The following is a 17,016-nucleotide window of genomic DNA, read 5'->3' as shown; positions in this document are numbered from 1 at the left end:
TTTTCTTTCCTTGTTCACTATGGGCTTGATCCAATTCACATTTGCTCCTAGGTGATAGTTTCATATCTTAACAATGAAATACCCTTTAAAGAGAACCCGAGGTGTGTTTAAAGAATGTTATCTGCATACAGAGGCTGGATCTGCCTATACAGCCCAGCCTCTGTTGCTATCCCAAACCCCACTAAGGTCCCCCTGCACTCTGCAATCCCTCATAAATCACAGCCGTGCTGTGAGGCTGTGTTTACATCTGTAGTGTCAGTCTCAGCTGCTCCCTCGCCTCCTGCATAGCTCCGGTCCCTGCCCCTGTCCCTTCCCTCCAATCAGCAGGGAGGGAAGGGATGCAGGCGGGGACTGGAGTTCTGCAGGAGGCGGGGAAGAGCAGCAGACTGACACTATAGAGATAAACACAGCCAGCTCTGACAAGCTGTTTGTCAGCAGCACGGCTGTGATTTATGAGGGATTGCAGAGTGCAGGGGGACCTTAGGGGGGTTTGGGATAGCAACAGAGGCTGGGCTGTATAGGCAGATCCAGCCTCTGTATGCAGATAACATTCTTCAAACCCACCTCGGGTTCTCTTTAAAGCAGGAGGATTAGCCATACTATGCCAGGGGAAAAATACATAGAAGTAGATAAATACTTGATCTACTTACATAACACATGTATTGTACTGTCCGTTTTAATTTCAGTGAATGTTATATAGTAAATGAAGAGAATTCTGTTCCTGGTGGGGAGCCATGTCTTTTGCCCACAGTTTGAGGCTAAATCCCGATGTCATTTCTGCCCGTTACTTTTTTCTTTTATCCTCCGCTGACTCACCTCAGCCTTGCTTGAAAACGCAAAAGAGCAGGGGATCGTGTTTCGGATAAGGAGCTAGGCAGGGAAATGGAAGAGGAGGAATATATTGTAGATAAAAAGAACCCCCAGCATGCAACTGTTTGGCACTGACTACTAAAGGGCCAGTGCTCCTTAAGTATGTGATAACTCCGAATCATAACAGCAGAAAAAGTTTTGAATGCAGGATTAGCATCTTTATCACTTAACCTCCTTGGCGGTCTGATTCTTTCCAGATTTTAGGGTCTAAAGGCGGTGCAATTTTTTTTTCACTCTTTCAGACCCTAAAACCTGAAAAAAATCATTCTGGCAGAGAGATCTGCAGCAAAATAAAAAAAAAATGTACCTTCCTGGGCTCCTGTGCTGCAGTTTTCTCTTTGCCCACAAGATGGTGCTAATATACATATAAACGAACTTCTCTATTTCTCTAATAGAGAAGTTCGTTTTCAATATTAGCCCCGCCCCCGATGACGTCACGTTGCCACCACCGCTCTGCTGCCACCACCACGGCTCTGCTGCTCCAACTGGCTGCCGGGTCCCTGGAAGAATAGCGGGGACATGGGGGATCCCGGCGGCCAGGGAAAGACCCCACACTGCCGGGGAGAGAGGCTGGAGTCCCGCTGCGCAGCGAGATCGCGCGCGGGACTCCACAACTACAAGTAAAGCTCTGCAATGCCTACCCCGACCTGAGCTCGGGATCACCGCTAATAGCTTATTTTTTCTACCCCGAGCTCAGGTCGGGAAAACCGGCAAGGAGGTTAATACACTCAGACCAGTTGCTGTTGAAATTAGATTTTTATGGTGACACTCCAGCTTTAAGCCACCAGCAAGTAAGACCATACTCGAATAGTTTTTACAGTACTTTGTCACCTACTTTTTGGTACTTTTTAAATTGCAGAATGCTAAAAAGTTTTTGAATAGAGGCTTAAAATTATCTCATAGAAGAAAACCTGAATTGGATCAGGCCCTATGTGCGATGCATCACAATGCGATGCTATTCCTATGGGGCTAGCACATTGATTTCTGGTCTGTGGTGACCCAGTCTGGCACTCCAAGTTAGTGTTAATGTTAAATTGCTAAACCTAGAATTACTAAAATGTTCTGCATCTACCACTTGCACCTACTAGGTAGATCTCCAAACCATTTTTTTTTTTACTTTGTGCAGTGGTGGTGTTTTAAGATAGTATGTCTTATTGCTCACATAGACTTGAAAAAGGAATAGTACTGGATGTATGAAAACATGCAGAAGTCTACTTGACAGGAAACTCTGCAGCATGTCTGTACAGCAGTCATTTGTTAGCTGACATCCCTAATAGTCATAGAATACTAATTCAGGCCACAGATTATTTTTTTTATTATATCCATGCAACCCTAGGCAGAGTAATTTTGGAGGTTACCATTTCTGACCTAGCCATTACCAAGTTACAAAGCCAAAAGATCCGGCTCTTGGCCATGATGACCTTAATATGATTAATATCTTTTGTAAGCACTTTTCTTTCTTGTCAAGTTAAAGTGGACCTGAACTCAGAACGTCCCCTTTGCTCTAAACGATACGCAGTAGCATAATAACCTTTAAAGAGGAGCTGTTAGGTATAAGGTCTCAGAGAAAAAACATATATCAGTAGCTAAATATTAGCTGTACTTACATTACATATGCATCTCAATGTTCACGTTTGGATTTCACTGAATTTTTATATAGTATTTGCAGAGAATGATGCTCCTGACAGCTCATGGCAGGTTCCATGTTTGACTGTCTTGTATGAAGCCAATTGTGATGTAATATCCTCCCTTACCCTGCTTCCTGATTGATGATTCTTTAGCCCTCCCGAGTTCCAGCAGCCCTCAGACACTCCCACCAGTCTCTGGTCTAACGGGGCATATTGTCTGTCACTCAGCGGGGGGGGGGGGGGGGGTGCGGACGATCGTGTCCCGGGGAGGCTGCCAGATGAAGAGGTGAGCAGTTTTAGTTCTATACTGGGAAGTCTGGATCTTTTCAATGATTCGAATCGGATCTTTGAACCGAATCTTTAAATCATTTGAAGCAGAGTGAGAGAAGCTGCAGTTCCTGTTCTTCCAGACATCCACTGAGAACCGAATCTTGGATGATTCGACTCGCAAAAAAGATCTGGATCAAAGATCCGAATCGTTCATGATCCGGACAACACTACTGTGCAGTGATTATTAATTAGCCATGTGGCTAGGAACAATAGCAGACTCATGCAGTATACTCTAAACGCAACATGTGCATTGATTTTTCAGTGCTGTGAGTTGGGCTGCAAGTTACAGGCTGCTGTAACATGAGCCTGTAACTTCTCACTGTGAAAGCAGCCTTAGGGCGGGATAGGGAAATGAAGGGGAGGACCAAGGGAGTGCAGTAGGCAGAAGAAGCAGCCCCAGCATGCTCTGCAGTATCTGTTATGTGGCCTGCGGCCTCCCTAAGAGCTTGGGAATAAAGAGGATTGCTATTCAGCCAACAACAAAGAGATTTTTAACTTCAGTATTGCCTTTTTGGCTTCCTTCTAAACTGTGTAACACAGGAGAATAGAGGTTTAAATTAGCTTTTGTAGCCTGACAATTACTCTTTAAATAAAAAAAATATATTTTTCAACTGATCTAAATCATAAAATAAATCATCACTGTTACTACTTCCTGATTCATAGAAGTGGACTTCCTGTACTTTCAAATGAGCTCATCTGCCATGGCAGTCATGTGACACGGGAGAGATCAAATTACAACCTGTGATAAGACACAGAGGGGGAATTAAACTGGATCCGAGATGAAAAACTAACTATAACAAGTAACTTGTATATATATCTTATCTAAAGTTTAGATAGTCTATACAGCAAATCTAGCTGCAAACCGCTTCAACCGTTTGATTATTTATTCCTGTGATACAAGAGCGGCCATGTTCTGTTTTTCACATTACGCACAGGCAAGCTGCTCTGCATCTCCAGCCCTCAGCCTGTGAAACCTTCACTCCCCTAACCTCTCTGCCTCTGAGATCTCTGGCTAGTAGTAACACCACCTCCTCCTCCTGCCCAGACTGAGCTCCTATAAGCCCTTGTGACTAAGGCTCAGAGTGCCAAGGCTCTCTGGAGAAGCTGTGGGCGAGGCTTGTTTAGTTTATAGGGAATTGGAGTATTAAAACAAAAGTATTTGGCTTGAGGAATGCCCTATAAACTATATGTAAGGAACACAATTATGCAATGAGTACGTTTATCTCGGATCTACTTTAAACAAGCTAAACTCTCTAAATACGTGGGTCATTTCTGTTTTTTTTTGTTTTTCTCTGTCCTGTGCAAGGTAGGACCACCTAACGGCGGCGGGTTTAAGTGGTTATTACATGGAAACGGCCGCTCGTTCGAGCGGCCTTTCCATGTCAGTTCACGGAGGGTGTCTCCGTGAACAGTGTGCGAGCCGCTGATCGCGGTTCGCACGCCTAATGTAAACACGCGGGGAAGAAATCCCAGCTGTTTACATCAATACGGCGCTGCTGCGCAGCAGCGCCGCAAGGCAGATCGGCGATCCCCGGCCTCTGATTGGCCGGGGATCGCTGCCATATGATAGGCTGAAGCCTATCCGGCGCATGACGGGTATCCGTCCTGTGCCACTCTGATGGAGGGGAGGGAGGTAAGGAGAGGGAGCGTGGAAAACGCTGCGGAAGGGGGCTTTAAGAAGCCCCCCCCCCCCCCCGCTAATCACAACTAGCGGGGGGGGGGGGCTGCCACACGATCTGTGCTGTGGGCTGAATAGCCCACGCAGCACAGATCACAAGAAACACCCCTGGTCCTTAAGTGGTTAAATCAGAGCCAAAAGCTGTACTTCAGTGTTTTTTTTTTTTTGTTTGTTTTTTTTAATAGATGCATTGGAAAAATCCTTTTGCAGAGGGGGGATATGCAGGTGCAGGTCTATAGGATTCTCAAAAGCGAGTGCTGTAATAACAGTGCAGGAGATTTGGGTGCAGCCGGCGCCACCATAGGCTGTAATAGGAATTAAGGCTACAGCGGCGCTCAGTCAGCAACTTTGTCGCCATCAGAAGACAGAGCTGAGGTTGCTTTTAAAACCTTGTATTTCGGCTTCCAGCAAAAGCTAGAAGCTGAGTTCTATAATTCCCCACTATCCACGTAGACCTAGAGGGGGAACAGTAATCAACGCCGCCGGTACCTTGTGCCACAGCAGGATAAGCCATATACCGGCTGTATCCTGCCGGCCAAGTCTCCCGGCGGCCAGTTTCATATGTATGCCTCAGAACACCACAGAGTATTATTTGACAGCAAAGACTGTTAATGTGCAGCCCGGCATCTGTTTTTGGAGAGATAAAAACTTAAATTTTCATGCAAAAAATCGTGTGGAAAAACTGTATGATTTCTGTTAAAATCCTGAAGTGGGGAAATTGTTGCCTGGCAGAAGGGGAAAATTACATGGCTTTTTTTATTTAAAGTGGATCTGAGATGAACTTTTACTCATTGCATAATTGTGTTCCTTTCCTATTGTTTATAGGGTATTCCTCAAACCAAATACTTTTTTGTTTTTGTTTTAATACTCTAATTCCCTATAAACTAAACAAGCCTCGCCCACAGGTTTTCAGAGCCAAGGCACTTTCAGACAGTAGCAAGGGCTCATGGGAGCTCAGTCTGGGCAGGAGGAGGGGGAGGTATTACTAGCCAGAGATTTCAGAGGAGGAGGGGGATTTGGTTTCTTTGCTCAAGATGCAGATAAGCCTTCCTCTGTGTAATGTTTACAAACATGGCTGCTGTCATTGTATCACAGGAAGAAATAAACTTTCTAAACTTTAGATAAGATATATAGACCAGTTACTTGTTAAGGCCCATACACACGTCTGATTTTTTTGGAACGACTGGTCGTTTGAACGTCCGGTCCAGACGTCCGCCCGCCAAATCGGGCGTGTGTACAGACTGTCGTTCGCGTGATAAGAGTGAGTTTGAGCAATCGGCTGGGCGGATCGCTCAAACTCACTTTTATCACGCGAACGACAGTCTGTACACACGCCCGTTTTAGCGGGCGGACGTCTGAACGACGGGACAAAAAAAATCAGACGTGTGTATGGGCCTTTATAGAATCGTAAGAGCCCACCGCACCAATGGGAAATCAGGATGTGCTGTGATCACCTCTGGAGCCACAAGGATCTTGTCAAATATTCCAAACGATCGGCACCATCCAAAATGAATATTTTATTAGCTCAATTTAAAATCATCATAACAAATTAAAATCAGAAGTGGGTCTGTGCATTGTGATGACGCACAGGCGTTTCGGGCCAAAGCAGGTCCTTTATCAAATCATGAGCAGCCCACAATGATGTCTGATCCATCAAACAGTTCATTTAAAGTCCAAGAGAGGACCACATAGAAGACTTCAGCATCTGCATATATACATATTCATATAAACATGGCCACCAATCAAAATTGCACCATGACTTTCCTGTATATATCCACCATATCCCATAATCCAGACATCTGCCTTATATTATTCTAATAACCTCAAACTACCTGTGTATAGGGTACTCACCAAAACGCTATGCGTGTGTAAAAACACGCAAAAACAGAGTTTCCACCACGGATCATAGTATCCAATCACAGGAGCGCCTACAGCGTCCGCCATAGGACTTGGTCCAATCCCAATAGGGACACGAGAAGCCCTAAGCCGCATTGGCAACGGAGTGTCTGTGTCAGCCAATCAAAATATCAAAAATACGGCTGCCGTCCTGGACACAAAGGCCCAATCACAGGGCCGTATTAAGCAGCGACCAATGAGGGGAGTGCATTACGCAGCCAATCGGCGAACCGCTGACACCGTCCGCACAAAGAACCAGGCCTGAACGCACTAGCCAATAGCGCGTCAGCCTATCACGTCCGCTCACCACAGTCCTGGAAGCACACGATCGCGGAAGTCCGCGTCATGCGCTTTCCAGACTATACGTTGCAGCCCATGCGTGATAGCCAATGGCATGTCAGCCTACTACGTCCGCTCCCCGCAGTCCTAGAGGCATGTGATCGCGGGAGTCTGCGTCACGCGCCCCCCAGACCAACCGCAATTCAACACGTCTGCATGGGTAAAGCCACAGCTACACGCTATATGGGCACACCCATACAACCAATCATTAAAGATATTTAAACTAGCCATGCGGCAGGCTTATCAATAGTCCCTACAGAGACAGATCCCCTAAACTACGTCTAGATCTGAGACATGGTAGATAATTCCCAGTAAGCAGCCACATGTCAGGACAGGGATGTCTGGATTATGGGATATGGTGGATATATACAGGAAAGTCATGGTGCAATTTTGATTGGTGGCCATGTTTATATGAATATGTATATATGCAGATGCTGAAGTCTTCTATGTGGTCCTCTCTTGGACTTTAAATGAACTGTTTGATGGATCAGACATCATTGTGGGCTGGTCATGATTTGATAAAGGACCTGCTTTGGCCCGAAACGCCTGTGCGTCATCACAATGCACAGACCCACTTCTGATTTTAATTTATGATGATTTTAAATTGAGCTAATAAAATATTCATTTTGGATGGTGCCGATCGTTTTGAATATTTGTATGGGCCTTTATAGTTAGTTTTTCATCTCGGATCCGCTTTAACAGGATTTGGGCTGCATCCACAGTGGGACAGTGCGGAGCTGCGTTATAAAGTCTTAAAGAGAGTCTGAAGCGAGAATAAATCTCGCTTCAGACCTCATAGATAGCAGGGGCACGTGTGCCCCTGCTAAACCGCCGCTATCCCGCGGCTTAACGGGGGTCCCTGATCCCCCAAATCCCCTCATTTCAGTGGGGGAGCGCTTCCTGGTTGGGGCAGGGCTAACTGCCGTAGCCCTGCCCCACGCGCATCTGTCAGCGCGTATCTCCGCCTCTCCCCCGCCCCTCTCAGTCTTCCTTCACTGAGAGGGGCGGGGGAGAGGCGGCGATGTGCCGCTGACAGACGCGACTGGAGGCAGGGCTGCAGCCGTTAGCCCTGCCTCCAGGAGCGACAAAGTCTGCGACCAAGTGTCGCAGTGGGGGGTTTGGGGGTGAAGGGACCCCCGTTTAGCAGCGCTATAGCGGCGGTTTAACTATGAGCTCTGAAGCGAGATTTATTCTCGCTTCAGAGTCTCTTTAACGCAGCATACGGCATTGCAATGCTATTCCTATGAGACGTTCACAGTGCGACATTAGCATCGCATTGTGGCGTTATGGTAAAGCACTGCTTGCAAGTGTGTACCTACTGTATGTGAGGGTAATGCAGCGTTATTGTGCGTTACCACCTTCTTCTTTTTGCGTTGTAATGCTGCATTGCGACTTTAACATTGTATTACAACGCAACGTCCCACTGTGAATGTAGCCTTTGTGTTTGAATATTTTATTATACTCAATGTATACTAGACCCTTACTTGACACATTTTGGTAAGTTACAGGCAGAAAAATTCATGAAAACTAATTGAACAACTTTTTAATTGGAAATCCAGTAGAAATTGAACACCAAGGAGGTTACAGGCTATATAATGGTTTTACATTTCAATACTAAAAATATGCTCCTTCATTAAATCTTTGTATCTGCCAAATAACCTTAAGCTTAGGTTCACTGTGAGTGGCAGTGCATTCCCTGTAGTAGTGGGAACACAACAATAAGCGTTGCATACAGTGATGCATGCCGGCAATGAAAGTATGCTTCACTGTACATTTAAGACAGGCAGTGTGTTGTGATACCACACTCTGTATTGCAATGGATGCACTGTGAATGTCGCACTGCAGGGTGGTGATCTGCGTTACAGCGCACGGCAATTGCCCAATGTGAACCTAGCCTCAAAAACGTCTGAAATTGTTGCAGTACTCTTCTGTCAACACTTAGATCAGTGGTCCTCAAACTTAAAGAGACTCCGTAACAAAAATTGCATCCTGTTTTTTATCATCCTACAAGTTCAAAAAGCTATTCTAATATGTTCTGGCTTACTGCAGCACTTTGTACTATCACAGTCTCTGTAATAAATCAACTTATCTCTCTCTTGTCAGACTTGTCAGCTTGTGTCTGGAAGGCTGCCAAGTTCTTCAGTGTTGTGGTTCTGCTATGAACTCCCCCTTCCAGGCCCCTCTCTGCACACTGCCTGTGTGTTATTTAGATTAGTGCAGCTTCTCTCGTCTCTCTTATCTTTTACAAGCTGGATAAATCGTCCTCTGAGCTGGCTGGGCTTTCACATACTGAGGAAATTCAGACAAGGGCAAAGCTGTTTGCAGGAAGAAACGAGCAGCCTGAAACTTCAGTGCATGAGAACAGGGGGAAAGAAATACACAAATTATCTCTTGAGATTCAAAAGGAAGGGTGTATACAGCCTGCTTGTGTATGGATGTATTTTCTATGTGTGGACATACTGTACATCAGCCTACTTCCTGTTTTGGTGGCCATTTTGTTTGTTTATAAACAAACTTTTTAAAACTGTTTTTAACCACTTTTAATGCGGCGGGGAGCGGCGAAATTGTGACAGAGGGTAATAGGAGATGTCCCCTAACGCACTGGTATGTTTACTTTTATGTGATTTTAACAATACAGATTCTCTTTAAGGCCTGCGGGCTGGATGTGGCCCCCTGAGGCTTTTTTTTACCGGCCCCCCACACTCAAAACTTATGGATGAGGTGTGCTGCATCTTTAAATATTGGAGGCCCACAAATAGAATAGCAGTGCTGGCACCACACAGGGAAGCCAGAAAGCAGTCATTTGCTGGTTTCCAATGAAATTCCACATCAAGTGACACTGCTGTCCAATTGGACGGCAGGTTGTCACCTGGGTATGCTTCACAGTCTGGCGCGCATAGACTTCTTTGGGCGCTCCTAGAAGTTCTCTTCCAGGCATCGTCAGTGTCTAATACCTAGGGCCTGATTCACAAAGCGGTGCTAACAGCAGGCTGGTGAAAAGCCCTTTATCATGCCTAAACTCATTTTAGGTGTGATAAGTTTAGGCATGATAAGTTTTAGCACCGCAGTGCACAGCTGATCAAAAGTTTTTTGCGCTAGCAAAGTCTGGTGCACTTCGCATAGAGTTTAATGGTGCTGCTTTGTGTGCGGGACTTTGCGCGCGATCTAAACTTATCTAAACTTATCATGCCTAAACTTATCACGCCTAAACTGGCTTTTCACCATCGTGGTGCAATGGTTATCACGCCTAAAGTCTTTTAGGCGTGCTAACTGAGTTAGCACCGCTTTGTGAATCAGGCCACTAGACTCAATGTTATGTTTTTTCAGCATTATTTTATGTATATTCAGGCCCCCCAGCCATCTGAAGTATGTTGACCCAGCCCTTGACTGTAAAAGTTTGGGGACCCCAGACTTAGGCCACATACACACATCAGACCATAGTCTTTTGAAAATGAAAGATTACAGACCAATCTTACCACCCTTCTTGTAGTATGAGAGCCATACTCTACACAGTCTTTTCTATGGAGCTGAACTCCACATCAGAAAAAAATCTTTGCAAGATGCTGCACACACAGATGCTGTACAGACACAAAAGATCCGTATCTGCAAAAGATCTGTTCCTGCCAAAAATCCATTCCTGCAAATTGCAATGATAGTCTATGAGATCTGCAGATCATCATACACACATGATTTAACTGACATTCATCTGCAGATCCGCAGATCTGAAAATCCATCCTGGTGGATCTGATCTGCAGATGAATGTCAGTTAAATCATGTGTGTATGATGATCTGCAGATCTCATAGACTATCATTGCAATTTGCAGGAATGGATTTTTGGCAGGAACAGATCTTTTGCAGGTACTGATCTTTTGTGTCTGTACAGCATCTGTGTGTGCAGCTTCTTGCAAAGATTTTTTTCTGATGGGGAGTTCAGCTCCATAGAAAAGACTGTGTAGAGTATGGCTCTCATACTACATAAAGGGTGGTAAGATTGGTCTGTGATCTTTCATTTTCCAAAGACTATGGTCTGATGTGTGTACGAGCCTTAGATGTATTGCATATTTACTCAGCAAGACCCTTTAAATTATAAATCGTGTTTGTTTTTTTTAATATATTGCATCAACATCTTCTGTAGTGTTGGACATAATGCAAAACAAATACAGTATTGAAGCTCTCTACATGAGGGGTTCAGAACTCTGTATAATCGGGACATCCAACAATACAAGTACAAATACATACATAGTTGATGTGAGGTTTGAAACATTAATAATACTGGTACATGTTCAAATGATAAATTACAGCAGAATAAGAAACACTAGGAGAGTCGTCCCTGCCCTTGCAAGCTTACTATCTAGAGCAGGGGTCCCCAACCTTTTTCATTCCGGAGACCACTATCCAGACCAAACTTCTCTCTGGGGCCCAGCGGGGGGTTGTTTGGGTGGTGGGGTTGCGTTTCGCGTGCTGGAGTCAGGGTTAGCGGGGGGGGGGGGGGGGGTATTTGGAGTGTATAGATAGGTAGCCACCAGGTATAAGTGCCCCCTGTATAGGGTATCTAGGTATAGTTGCCCCAGTATAGTTACCCCAGTATAGCTAGTATAGTTGCCCCTGTATAGCTAGTGTAGTTGCCCCTGTATAGCTAGTGTAGTTCCCCCGCGGCCGCCGCTCCTGTTTCCTTATGAGCTGGCGGCCGCTGCCTCTTTCACAATTTCCCATAGCCCCTCTGCTCTTTGCAGCATCTCCTATTACAGCACCGCATCTTGCGGCTGCAGTAAGGAGGGAAGGAAGCAGGGCAGCGGCTTCCAGTAGCGGCGATATGCGTCGCCGTTACCATGGGAACTGCAGCCCTGCTTCCTTCCCTCCTTACAGCAGCCGCAGGACGTGCTGCTGTAATAGGAGATACTGCAAAGAGCAGAGGGGCTATGGGAAATTGTGAAAGAGGCAGCGGCCGCCAGCTCATGAGGTAACAGGAGAGGGGGGTGAGAGGCCAGACCCGCCGTGGCCCAGCTGAAAACTGCCCACGGACCGGCAGTGGGCTGTGGCCCGGTGGTTGGGGACCCCTGATCTAGAGGATTGGAGTCCTTAAAGGACCTCTGTCGCATACATCTTAACATTTTAAATACATGTAAACATATACAAATAAGTACGGTACGTTTCTTCAAGAGTAAAATGAGCCATAAATTACTTGTCTCCTATGTTGCTGTTACTTACAGCACGTAGTAGAAATCTGACAGAACCAACAGATTTTGGACTAGCCCATCTTCTCATGAGGGGGTTCTCGGGGTTTTCTCATTTTTTAAAAGCACTTAGGGCCCGTTTCCACTATCGCGGTTTCCGCCGCAATTCCGCAGTTTCCCAGCACATGTATTGTACGGGGAAATTCTGCCATAGGGGATAGCGGCGCCGCGGCCGAATCGCTTACGGGAGCGATTTGGCCTTAACCCCCCCACACACCCGCAGAATTCATGGCGGAGGCTGCAAATCCCATAGCCGTGCATAGCACGGCTCATAGGATTCGCCTGCGATCTCGCCCACCCGCTCAGTGCCGGCGTGCGTCTGCGAGGCGCATGCCGCACTAGTGGAAACGAGCCCTTAGTGAATGGCAGTTGCTCCGTAAAACTGCCAAAATATTGTGCTGTAAGCAGGGAGGCTGCCCAGCATCTTTGTATTAATCATTTTCAGGGAATATCTTTATAAAGAATAAAGGCCATGCTGAGAATTCCCTATAGAGAGATGGACGAGCTCAAAACCTGTCAGTAATGTCAGATTTCTACGACTTACTGTAAGTGACAGCAGCATAGGAGAAAAGTAATGTATGGCTCATTTTACTCTGAAAGAAATGTACTTATTTATTTTACATTTTTACGATTTTCGTGACCATTCCTCTTTAACCATTTCTGCCTCCCGGACGTGATGCTCATGTCTGGGTGGCTGCGGTAGCCGCGCTTCAGCGCGCCCTCATGCTGTCCCCCGGTAGCCCTGGGATCAGTGAACGGGAACATGGTTCCCGATCACCGATCCGTGTCCCCAGCAGAAAAACCGAAGCGCTCTAACTAGAGGCTTCAGTCCTTCTGCAAAAAACATTTTCCCCATCCCCCTTGTGCTTCTGGTTAGCGAGAAGCACAAGGAGAAAAAAAACTCAAGGTGGTCAAATAGTAAAACTACATCTACATATTTTAACATTAAAAATTAACGGTTTATTTCCCACACCAAAATATTACCCAAATAACATTTTTAATGGAAAAAAATAAAATTACAATTAAAAACAAAACATAAATAGTTACCTAAGGGTCTGAACTTTTTAAATATGCATTTGAAAGGGGTATACTACGTACCATTTTTTTAAATTATAAGCTTGTAGATGGTGATGGACGCAAAACGGAAAAAATGCACCTTTATTTCCAAATAAAATATTGGCGCCATACATTGTGATTGGGACAAAATTTAAATGGTGTCATAACCGAGACAAACGGGCAAATAAAATACATAGGTTTTAATTATGGTAGCGTGGATTATTTTAAAGCTATAATGGACGAAAACACGAGGAATGGACGAGAAATAATGGATTTTTTTTTTCTTATTAATCCTGTTAAAATGCATTTATAAAAAAATTATTCTTAGCAAAATGTACCACCCAGAGAAAGCCTAATTAGTGGCGGGAAAAACAAGATATAGATCAATAAATTGTGTTAAGTAGTGATAAAGTTATTAGCGAATGAATGGGAGGTGAAAATTGCTCTGATGCAGAAGGTGAAAAATCCCTGCGGGCTGAAATGGTTAAGGAAGGAGACCCGAGTTAGCGGATGAGGCGGTGAACCTCCAGTGTTACCCATAGTAACTTATAGGTTTGTCTGAAGTGGTGTATTTTTAGAGTATGTTTGAAGATGTCTAGACTCGAAACATGATGGGCAGGCTGGTGTAGAGCATTCCAAAGGAGAAGTGATGCTTGTGAGAAGGCATGGATGGGGAGAGTGAGAGGAAGTGATCAAAGCTAAAGGACAAGATGGTTTCATGGGAGGAGCAAAGGTTCCAGGTGGGAGAATTACTAGAGAATAAGGAGATGTCATCTAATGTAGATTTTTGTATGATAGGGTGAGGAGCTTCAAAGGAATACTATCGATTCACATATTTTTTTCAATTGACACAGGAATTGTTTGGGAAGTGCTGCTAAGTACTGGTGTATACATTTTAGTAGCAACTTCTTTGTTTACTGTTAGCAAAATACATTCAAACTTTACTGACGCCAAAACTGACGGCTGACTGAGGCCCCGTTCACACTTGCGTTTTGGCATGCAAACGGATCGGATCAGGACCGGATCCGGATCGGAACCGTATGGTTCCGATCCAGATCCGGTCCGTTTGCATCAGGCATGCATCAGGCTGCCATTTGGTGTGTGGTAAAGATAGCGAAATTACTATTAAAAATTGTTGGGGTCAGCAGAAGGTGCACCTGTAGAATCAGGTTCCTCCGCTGTTTAGGCCTCACCTCCACCTCCGACATACTGCCAACAGCTCCAGCACGTTAGTCACTGCTGCTCCACTCCAGGAATGCTGGGCCCATGTGTCCCCATCCAAAATGTCCGCTAGAATACGCATAGGAAGTGGGGTAGAACGTCCGGTTTTGATAGCCAGTGTGTTCTGTGCTTTCCGTTCCCCATTGGTTTCTATATCCTGATGGTGCAGTCAGGCTCCGGTCCGGGTGCGTGGGCCGGATGATCCGGACCCGAAAAATAGCGCATGTTGGAAAAGTGTCCGGATCCAATCCGGCTCCGTTCTGTACGGAACGTACGCATGTGAACGTCCGCATAGACTTCGCATTGCTATGCGGAACGTACGTTCCGTTTGTACAGTCCGGATCCGATCAGGCAGATCTGGACAGCGAACGCTAATGTGAACCAGGCCTGAGCCATTAAAAAAGGGGAAATTCCTGTGTCCTGTGTTTCTGACTGACCTGTCTGAAGAGAGCAGAGGAAATGTATGTGTCACAGCTTTTTCATACTGTTTTTGCTTTCAGAGTTTGATATTTACTTTCTGTAGTCTGATATGCAACTCTGGCTGTGCATTGAAGCAGACACCCCTTCTGCAATTGATTTGCCCCAATATAGCTAAATCCTACCCTCAATAAATTACAGCTTTTGCCTCTGATATTTAACATGAAAAGTAGGAAAATGTTTACACAGCTACTTGGACATTATTTGCACACTGTCATTTTAGAACACTTGGGTATCGATAGTATTCCTTTAACTGGATCCTTTGGGTGATTGGTAGCCAATCAGAGGTTGGCAGAGATCAGCTGCTTCAAAGGAGCGGTAAGAGGTGGATGAGGAGGGCAACAGTTCAGTAGGGACTGTAGTGGTGTCTGCTCAGATGTAAGGTGCTTGACTCCCTGAAATCAGTCTTACCAAATCTTCTATACCACTAGGGTTATAATATGAAAGCTGGCCATACACTGGCCCGATTTGCCGCCGTTTCGACAGCAGATTCGATCACTGGGATCGAATCTGCTGCCAATCGCTCACGCTACACGCCGAATTTCGATCCATTTCGTCCGATCCCTCCGTGCGGAAAGTTACCGTCGATCGCCCGCGGGTAGGGAGCGCGTTGCTAGCGGCGTTCGAGGACCGCAATAGAGCGGCAATACATTACCTGCTCCGCCGGCGTGACTAACCCCGGTCACCGCTGCTCCGTGTCCGCACTGGTCTCCGGTATGCTTCAGTTCCTCCTGCCCGGCAGGAAGTTTAAACAGTAGAGGGCGCTCTACTGTTTAAACTTCCTGCTGGGCAGGAAGAAGTAAAGCATGCCGGACCTGGAGACCAGAGCAGAGACCGAGCAGCGGTGACCAGGGGCAGTCACGCCGGCGGAGCAGGTAATGTATGCGGCGGGGGAGGGGAGCGGCGGCAGCACCACCACCACAACAGATTGTGAACCGATTTCAGCCTGAAACCGTTCACAATCTGTTTGCAGTAAAGGTAGCCATACGATCCCTCTCTGTTCAGATTCGATCAGAGAGGGATCTGTTGGTAGAATCTGATGGCAAATCGACCAGTGGATGGCTACCTTAAGACTTTACCATTCCTTTAACATTGTGATTGTCATATTCCCAAACCAAAATACCAAAATAAAACGCCTGTAAAGAAGGGAATTGAAAAATAAAATACAGTTTACCTTAGGAATTAATCTTTTTAAATATGTACGTAACTTTTGTTTTTGAAAAGAAGGGCTTGTAATTGTTGTTGGGGTACAATGAGACCCCCCCCCCCCCTAACAAAACAGATAAGTACACCTTTACTTCCAAATAACATTGCCCCCATACATAGTGCTAGAAACCTAATTTAAAGACTCTGTAGCTTAAATAAAAACCTCTGAGGAATGCTTACCTTTTAAGGGGGAAGCATCAGGGTTCCAATGAGGCTTCCCTGACCTCTGAAGACAGCAGGAATCCAGCGCTGGCTCCCCCAAAAACCTTGATAAGCTAAGATTTATTTACCTCTCTGGGATACAGTGCAGGCGCACTAGCGGCTCTTCCCTCGATGAAGGCGGAAATAACCAAACTCAATCGTATCCGCTCTACTGCACAGGCGCAAAGGACTCACGCCGGCGCAGTAGAGCGGATCGGATTGGGTCCGGCTATTTCCGCCTTAACCTGAACAGAAAGCCGCTAGTGCGCCTGTGCAGGATCGCTGCAGGTAAATGTTTACCTTGCCACATGTGCAGCTGAACGGAGGGATAGAGAAAGATGGAGGAAGCCTCATTAGGATCCAGAGGCCTCCCCCCTCCCGAAGTAAGTATCCTCGGGGGGGGTCCATTAGAGATCCTCTTTAAATGTGATATGTATGGGACAATTGTGCAAATAAAATGTGTGGGTTTTATCTGTAGCATTGTTAATTTTACAGCTGTAGTGAATGGAAATGGAGAAATCATGTTTTTTTTTTTTTCCATCTTCCCCTTATTTTTCCTACAGTGTTTTTCCATCTAATACATCATTTCAGCGGTTCTCCCATTTATACGCCAATAACTTTCTCTTCTTATCACAACAAAATTACCTATATCTTGTTTTTTCTACCACCAATTAGGCTTTCTTTGGGTGGTACAGTTTGCTGATTATTATTTTATTCCAAATGCATTTTCCCAGGAATATTAGGAAAAATAGTTTAGTTTTAAAATACATACTACCATAATTAAAACCCATGTATTTTATTTGCCCATTTGTCCTGGTTATTACACTGTTTACCACTTAATGACCACCTAATGCCGATAGGCGTCGGCAGGTCGAAGTGA

The 17,016-nt window shown here is 45.4% G+C and overlaps 1 protein-coding gene across 1 annotated transcript in view; it reads left to right on the top strand.

Annotated features, from left to right (window-relative positions):
• The window catches only part of LOC137533873 (uncharacterized), a 77,777-nt gene that overhangs the window by 17,436 nt on the left and 43,325 nt on the right, over positions 1–17,016 (top strand). The gene's annotated exons all lie outside the window — the stretch shown is intronic.

Source organism: Hyperolius riggenbachi, chromosome 10, assembly GCF_040937935.1.
Source record: "Hyperolius riggenbachi isolate aHypRig1 chromosome 10, aHypRig1.pri, whole genome shotgun sequence".
NCBI classification, from domain to species: domain Eukaryota; kingdom Metazoa; phylum Chordata; class Amphibia; order Anura; family Hyperoliidae; genus Hyperolius; species Hyperolius riggenbachi.
Note: the sequence above shows the minus strand (reverse complement) of the source record. Positions and strands in the feature narration are given on the sequence as shown.